The sequence below is a fragment of the Atta colombica genome, unplaced genomic scaffold (assembly GCF_001594045.1).
Source record: "Atta colombica isolate Treedump-2 unplaced genomic scaffold, Acol1.0 scaffold109, whole genome shotgun sequence".
In the NCBI taxonomy this organism is placed as follows: Eukaryota; Metazoa; Arthropoda; class Insecta; order Hymenoptera; family Formicidae; genus Atta; species Atta colombica.
Window position 1 is genome coordinate 146,519 of NW_017259194.1, and position 9,139 is coordinate 155,657.

General features: G+C 29.9%; 1 protein-coding gene across 1 annotated transcript in view; it reads right to left on the reverse strand.

The window, feature by feature from the left end:
* LOC108693265 overlaps nt 1-9,139 on the reverse strand; it is a 60,904-nt gene that overhangs the window by 7,208 nt on the left and 44,557 nt on the right. The gene's annotated exons all lie outside the window — the stretch shown is intronic.

The window sequence follows — 9,139 nt, forward strand, 5'->3', positions numbered from 1 at the left end:
TAAAATAAACAAAGTTTTGTGTAAATGTCTGAACATATAGGTACATGTTCATTTATTCTCTCTCTTTCTTCTCCCCTCTCCTCTCCCTCCTTCCCCCCTCTCTCTCTCTCTCTCAGCTGCAACGCAGAATATTGCGAATATCATTTAAAATATCTAATTAGTAATAAAATTCATAAATTTTAAAAAACAAAGAAAAAAGAGGGCTATGAGCCAAAAATTATTATATAAAACATGATAATGTAGAATGTAAAAAAAAAACAAAAAGAAATAAAAGTTTTAAGTTAAAAATTTAATATAGAATGCTAGCAATAGACAGACATTTCGATTGCGATCAGATCATTTTCAATGTTAAAAACATATATAATCGTTACAGTCGGAAAAAACAAAAACATAATAAATTATCTATTTTGCTCTCTAAAGCAGACGCTAACATGAAAACGAATATCATAATGTTCACAATTATAATGTATAACGGAAAAAGAATGTATGCATAATAATAGCTACTTGCAGTCAGTCATTGAAATGCTTATGTTAATTTTAGTAAAAAGAATGAATGTCCTTTGATTAAAAGTGAATGGAGAAACGCAAATATGAGTCTGATCCTTAAGTCAAAAAAATGTTTTTTAAATAGATAATTTATTATGTTTTTAACATTGAAAATGATCCGATCGTGTCTATCTTGTTAGCATTCTATATTAAATTTTTAACTTAAAACATTTCTGTTTCTTTCTTTTATTATTTTATTTTGTATTATTTTTATTATTTTTATTATTTTTTTTATATTCTACATTATCATATTTTATCTTATATAATAATTTTTGGAATATCGTTTATTTAAAATTCTGACGTTAAAAAAAATAAATAGATCTAAATGTTTCAGTCAAGTTTTGATCATCATTACTAGTTAAAAAGTATATTAAAAGATTACAATTTTGCGCTGAATGTTTTAATAATATACAAGTTGTTTTCAATCTTACTTAGTCGAAGTAAAATAATGAATGATGTTACATATTAAAATCGAATGTTTTTTTTCCACTACTGTTTTCAATTTCTTCATTAGTTAAATTGATAATGTCGATAAAAATTCGTATTCCTTATGTGTTCATGCATAAAATATCCTTATGTTACAAATTTCTCTTTTTAAACGCTGTGTGCAATCGATGTCGATGATTCGCCTGGAGTTACCCATGATCTTTTACGCTTAGGATTCTCAAAATATATCCACTTTTCATCAGTCACAATTCGATGGAGAAATGACTTTCTTTTGTACCTAGCGAGCAGCATTTCACAAGTGGTTTTTCGGTTTTCCTGCTGTCTTTCATTCAATTCATGTGAAACCCATTTTCCCATCTTCTGGATCTTTCCCATGGATTTCAAACGTATGGAGACGGCTTCTCGTGTCACATTCAATTGATCCGCGAGTTGTTGTTGAGTTTGAGCGTCATCCTCAATATCATCTAACAATACTTGCAATTCGCTGTCTTCAAACTTTTTCGGTGATTTTCCACGTTTTCTTCGTTTCTCACATCAAAATCGCCACTTTTGAATTTTTTAAACCCTCAAAGCACTATGATTTACCAAGAGCATGCTCACTGTAAGCTTCGACAAGCATTCGATGCGATTCTGCAGCAGTTTTTTTCAAATGGTAACAGAAAATCAATGCTATCCGCAAATCGTAGTTTCCAGACACAAAATTCGACATGTTCAACGCTATTACAAACTATACTGTTATATGAAACTTGTATTGTTGTGAGTTGAGAATCTTTGTCGGATGTCAGAACAAGAAAATGGCGTCAATGGCGCCGACAACTACATTGACAGCTATGGCCATCTATTGGTAAATTCCGGTTTCATATTTACATACCTGGTAAATTTGAGATGTTAATATTACCCAAGTCAAATCTCAGTTCATGTTTAGTTGGTGGTGGGATACTGCTGATATTGTATTTACAGATTTCTTAATGATTGCTTTTATATGTTCTTTTTTACGAATCTTGAGCTTCCTCTTAGTTTGTCCAACGTAAGAAACGTTACAATCACGACAGTTTATTTTGTAAATATTTATTTTGTAAATATTTAAAAGCTTCATCTTTTTTTAATTTATCTTTACCTGTCTTAATGATTATTTAAATTATTCAAAGGTTTAATCTTGCATTTAATCAAAAATGCAATCTTGAAATCATATTTATTAGTTATATTTTTAAATCTTTCCATGACGTTATTCATGTATGGGACGATAAAAAATTTTTCAATATTAATGATGTCAGAGTCTTTCGAATTTCTCCGATTATTAACATTACTGAAATTATTTTTAAAGGAAAGTGATTTGATTCTATTAATGATTAAAAATAAAAAAAATTTAGAGGATATCCATTATTACTCAATGTGTTGATTAAAGAAGAAATGTTTTTTTTGTGGAATTTTGGATGGGATAAAAATAAGATTCTGTCAATCTGTCCAATATATGACACCGTTTTTGTGTTCAATTAAGTGGTTCGAGTGAAAATTTAAGTATCTACCTGAGTTAGTAATTTGCTTTAATCAGCTTTTTGTAATTATCGAAGATAATTCTATCATCCTCTATTGACAATCTGACGTCGAGACAACTAATTCCGTTATTGTTACTATATTCGACAGTGAAATTTATTCTTTCATGATACGCGTTGAAACTACACAGAATAGTACCTATAGTATCTAATAGGTATTTCGGACCTTTTTAGAACACTGTATAAGAGCATTGGCATCAAGTGTAAAGAGAATTAAAAAAATTCTGCCATTCCATAATGATTCAGATCATTTTCCAACACGACTATTATTTTTTAGATTTTTCAATAAAACATATGCAGAATTCAAAATATTAATTTTCGTATAAATATAACAACATTATAGTTTAATGTTCCGTTTAAGCTAAAATTACTTAAATTGAATATAATTAACCTCAAAGAATAAATTTACAGTTTAGATAAAATTTGGATAGGGCCAAAATCGACCCTTATGGATCTTTTATCTTTATTATCTTAAAAATTAAACCTAAGTAGTACATATTTTTTATTTTCATTTAAAGATTTTCTTATTATATTTCTAAATTATTTATTATAAATTACTCTGTAAAATTTAATTACAAAGAATTGAAAAAGAATAAAAGTATAAATTAAAAAAATTTATTTTAAATGAAACAATTTTACAGTAAAAAACTTAATGATGCTACACGATTAACAATATAAAATGCACAATATCACGACAAAATTATCTTTTTACAAAAAGGTAAAAAAAAAGGTACTAAGTGTACGCGCTTGTATGTGGACTCCTTAAAGAAAAAAATAACTTTCTATTCCAAATCTATTCTAAACCAACTTTCCAAACTATCAAAGTAATAATAATTTTAAAAATATAAGGATACCCCAAAAAGATCAGGAGATCTGAATATTTTGGAAAATATAAATTTTACTAAAAAAAGTATTTTAAAAAATCGATGTGATCTTGATTTAACCTTGGTGACGCCACTCAAGATCAAAGACAAGTAAATAAATTTGTTTAAATTCTATAACTTTTGTTTGAAACTTATATTTTCCGAGATATTCAGATATCCCGACCCTTTTCGGGCTTCCTATATATTTCAGGGTGGTCCACTTAAATCGAATATCTTGAATATTTCGCTTATTTTTGATAATACAAAAAAATATTTCAAACGAAAATGAAACAGTTTCGAGAGAAACGTATTTTAGTCATGTTTTTTTCTAGGTAGAGGCATAAAAAAAATATGAAGGTCACCTCCACTTTTTTTAAATGGAATTGTATGATTGTTTATATTTTTTACACAATATGATTCCTCTAATTATTCCGCATATAAAAATATTAAGATAGTAATATCAAAAAACTAATAATTTATGAGATATTTTATATTTTATATTTTATTTTAGTACATATTGACATAAAATGTTAAATAACTCGTAAACTATTAATTTATTGATAATCGTACCTTAATATTTTTACGAACAGAATAATGAGATGAATCAATTGATAGAAAAAAAACACATAGTTGCTTATTTAAAAAATTATCTATTTTGTATAAAAATTTTTTTAAAGCAACGTTTTCTTTACACTACTGATTTAGCTCATTATTCTCTTCATAAAAGTATTAAGGTACAATTAAAAAAAATTAATAGTTTACAGTTACTTAACATTTTATGTCAATATGTGCCAGAATAAAATGTAAAATATCTCGTTAACTATTGGTTTTTTGATATTACTACCTTAATATTTTTATATGCAGAATAATTAGAGGAATCATATTGTGCAAAAAAATCATACAATTCTATTTTAAAAAGTGAAAGTAACCTTCATATCTTTTTGACGCCTCCACCTAAAAAAAAACCAATATAACCAAAATACGTCCCCCTCGAAATCCTTTCACTTTCATTTGAAACATTTTTTTGTATCATCAAAAATAAGCGAAATATTTCAAATGATCGATTTAAGTGAACTACCCTGTATATTTTTTAATTATTATTTTGACATTTTGGAAAGTGGATTTGGAATAGATTTGGAATAGAAAATCATTTTTTTCTTCAAGGAGAATATATGTTGATCAAAAAGTTCCCGGAATTCATTCAGAAAATTCAAAATACAAGTTTTATTCATCAAAAGTGATACTATCCCCTTCAAAGTACTCCCCATCGACTACAACGCACTTATGCCAGCGCTTGATCCAGCTCTCAAAACATTTCTGGTACTCTATTGTCAGTAGAGCCATCAGAGCCGTCTTCGATTTCTCCATTACCTCTTTTCAGCTGTTAAAACGCGTTCCTCATAATGGTTTTTTTCATGCCACTTATAAACAGCTGTTTTCTTTAGAGTATCACTGCCGAAACAGTTTCCCAACATTTCCAAGGTTTTCACACCATTGAATCCATTTTTAACGCAAAATTTAATACAAAGTCATTGTTTTGCAAATTCAACTCCATTTTTTAAACTGTAAAAAATCGAAAATACGTGCAGAGGTAGATGTACTCAAGACGGCGTAACTTTTACAAATGTCAAGCTATGGTGATAAAATTTGGTGGGAATGTCAATGATAGATGTGGCAACCTAACTAAAAAAAAAACAGAACTCAAATCAGCTGATTCAGAGCATCACCTGGTGGTAATTTCGGGAACTTTTTGATCAAGGTGGTACACAAGCGCGTACACTTGGCGCCTTTTTTTTTAACTTACATGATATGAGCTGAGATGGAAAATAGTGCTAATAGCTCAAGTTAATAGTTATAAATATAATATAATGAAAGTTTGTTCGTAATGTAAGGACTTAATAAACAAATAACTTAATAAAACAACTTAATAAACAAAGGAGAAAGGAGTGCTAAGATTTCGTAAAAACATTCGAATATAAAGGATCCAAGATGTATCATTCTATAAATTTAAACCATGTTTTTGTACCGTCTGACTAACATATGACATGCGCGCGCATCATAGTCTCTGCAATCTATTCTATACATCACAGATATTCTATATATCAGAATAAAATAATTTTGGAAGAGCGTCTTTTTGGACTTCAAGAAGATCCTAAAGTCGTCTGTATTACTGATTAATCAATTTTTGTATAACAATTACTTTCTTCCTCTTTACAAATTCGAAAATCCTTTTTCAGGATTAAAGTATATATATTAATACGTGTGAAGTGGAGTTTATACCGACAACGACAAAAAATTATTCTTAAAATTTCAATTTCGACATTTTTTGTTGTTCTCAGAATAAATTCCAAATCAGTATTAATGTGTATACTTTAATTCTGGAAAAGGATTTTCGAATCTGTAAAAGAGGAAAAAGTAAGTCCTTGCAAAGCATGTAATTTCGTTTTAGGAGAAAATTTTTTTTTACGCTTTAAATCTTAATTTTCTTTTAAATCTTAAATTCAGTATTGCTCGTAAGTAATCTGAATCCTGCCTCACGCTTAATTTCTACAATCTACAAGCTGTAAAACTTTTATATCAAATAAATATTAATTTCAAGTGATAATTATATGTTAGAAAACATTAATTTTTTAATTTTTATTCGATTTGATCATGTTTTCCGATTTTTCGAAAATTCAATTATTATCGAAATATAAACCTAAATAAGTCAGACTGCCCGCGATAGAAATATTAGTGTCTTGAATGTCAATCTCAGTGTCACTCATACTTAGAAAAAATATAATAAGTTTCATATCGTTTTTTGGTATTCCAAAAACTTTCACAAATTGATTTCAACATAAGGATCCAGTTCTACGTGGGTCCAAAAAATAATTACAAGATTCTAACTTTTTTCGATTTATGATTAGTGATCAAATGAAGCAACATTTAAAAATGACGGAATCATTAACAAGCACAATTTGCATTATTAAAGCAAAGTCAACCCACAATGAATGAGAACTATGGATCATCAACACTGGTGAAGTATTAATATTTTGGCAGGCATTATTGACGTTCGGTTAATTGAACCATTCTTTTTTTAAGAATCTTTAATAACCGAGAGATTTGTTAATTTTTTTAAAAATGATTTTCCAAATTTAGTAGAAGATATTCCGCTGATAGAGCCCGAGAGATAGGGCTCGAACATGACTTCAGTTAAATAATGCACCACCCCACTTCGGTACAAATATGAGGCGAGAACTCAACAGAATATTCCCAAACAAATGGAAGAGAGATGTTACGTTATTCCTTAAGAGATCATCCGATTTAACATATTTGGATTATAATCTTTAGAAAAGAAAGAGCTTACTTTCAACGTCCTACCACTTCGGAAAACATAAAAGAAAAAATATTTTTCGTAAAATAACGATTCAAGAGTTAGAAGAAATCCAAGCAAACTTCCCATGAAGATTACAGGCATGTCTAGATCACAACATGGCGAACGTTTTATTGCAATAATAAAAAATTTGTTTCAAATTTTTAGTCTGACTTATTTTGGTTTATATCCCAACAATAATTTTCGAAAAAATACTCTAATATAAAATTATTCATCTTATTAAACACTATCGACAAAACAAGTAAAAAATACTCCTTCCCATTAAAAAAAAAATGTTTATTGATAGTATGAAAATCAAAGACATTTATAGTTACTCAAGGTCATCAAAATAAGTTCCCTTATTTATCCTACAATTTTGATAACAGGTCTTTCTCCTATCTCTAACCATTTTCGAGAAAAACGTGATGGATCAGGGTCATAACTTTGATTGTTGGATGATGTGTTGGATATGTTGATTAATAACCTTGAGTGACCTCCAATAAGTTTTAGACGTCGCTCATCATTTATTAAAAAGTTATGTTACGTCCTATATATAGATGCCACGAGTCTTTTCTTTCAAAAGTATCGGCTCTACAGATGGCATTTGTGAGTGGAATCTCCTGATAACGATTTAAAAGAATTAGAAGGACTGGGCAACTTCCGCGAAAATTCATAAAAATGTCACTTAACCAGGAAAGAATAATAATCTTAATGCAGGGCTGAAAGCGGTAAGATTGTGAAATATACCCTAAATATGTCACGCAATAGCGAATACCCAAGTTTTCGCTCGAAACTGATCAACAATTTCATTTAAAAAAAAAAAAAAAAAAAAAAAACAGGCACCATGCGCTAAAAATCATAAAATGCATGGGATAATTTCAACAACGCTAGCGTTATCCAAGATCAGATTCGCGATTGACAATGATTATCTTGTACGCAAAACTAGCTGGACACGGTAAATGACTGCTTTATACCTGTTTTAATCTAGCATATTTTCCGCAAGATAACAAAATTCGTCATCTCCTTGGAGCAAGCTCTAGCCGCCTTAAAGAAAAATCGTAAATCATTCCTTTTCTTTCTTGTTTTTTAAATTTTAAGTCTTATTACTAATAGACATTCCTTTTCTTCTTGAAATCTCTCTAACGATGCATTTTAGATCAACAACGATAGAATTTTATAAAAATCATAAATCTTGCGCAACTACAACATAACAATTGCATCCTAGACAAAAGGCACTATATCCTTTTTTCAAGATATAAATAGAGAATCTGCGAAAGCGCAGGGCTCAGAACGAAAAACCAAGCAAGGCAATACACTTCGTCTGTCACGCATTTTGTGCTTTTCTGTGCTCACTCTGTGCTCGTGTGCATCCAATTATAATTGGGATCATCCGTACACTGACTACCGGATTATTATTCTTCTCTATATCTATCCGAGGTTTCGTAGACCGATTAACCCTTGCTAATCAAGTCGCTCTTCATCATTCCACACAACTACATTTATCCATATGCATGTACATACATATGTATATGGAGTTAAATATACATATATTTGTTGGTTCCATTATAGTGCGCGTTCGTAGTACGAAGAAAACACGGAAACGGATCCCGTATGTCAGACGAAGTTCGCGGGGTCATCATCCTGATCAGATAGAATCACCACCGCCAACCAACACCGAATATCTAGACATATACACCGGTTTCCTGACAACATACAATCCCTTGACCTCCTTCATCCATCTCCTCCGTCTCTGATCCTAGAATCTGGGACATATTGTATTATTCTCCTCCCTCAATCTAAGAATAATTCTCTCCCCCTCCCTCTCTAAACCAGCTCCCAATTCCTCCGCTCCAACCTCCATTAGACCTTCATCAGTGAGACGAATGCAACTTTTAAAAACCCTATAAGAAGTCCCAAGAAAATTTCAACTGAATCTTGTTCTGGGAGAACAGATCTACAATTTGATGGGAATAACGATCTATTTGAACACTTGGGACCTTGCTAAAATCGATCTTGATCCACTCGAAATTTGATCATTTTTTTTATATTAATCGGGCTATATTTCTTAAGGCGTATATCGTAGGGTTAAGTGAACTATTGTATCGTATTCGCGATCAAAAAAACATACAGTATCACATTTGAAATCCGGATTAAGCCATGTTTGCATCAAATCAAACATGTATTAAGAAAAATCGCAACTTTGATTTAAAAATCGTTCACGAGCGACCTCCAAATCTTAATATTTTTTATCTTAAAAATTTAGGGAAATTTAGAGATTTTTTAACATGAAATGGAAGCTCTTGAACTAAATGGCCGATTAAAAAAATTTTTTGTTCTTGGCAGTCTAATATATTGTCCGGAAATATATATATATATAT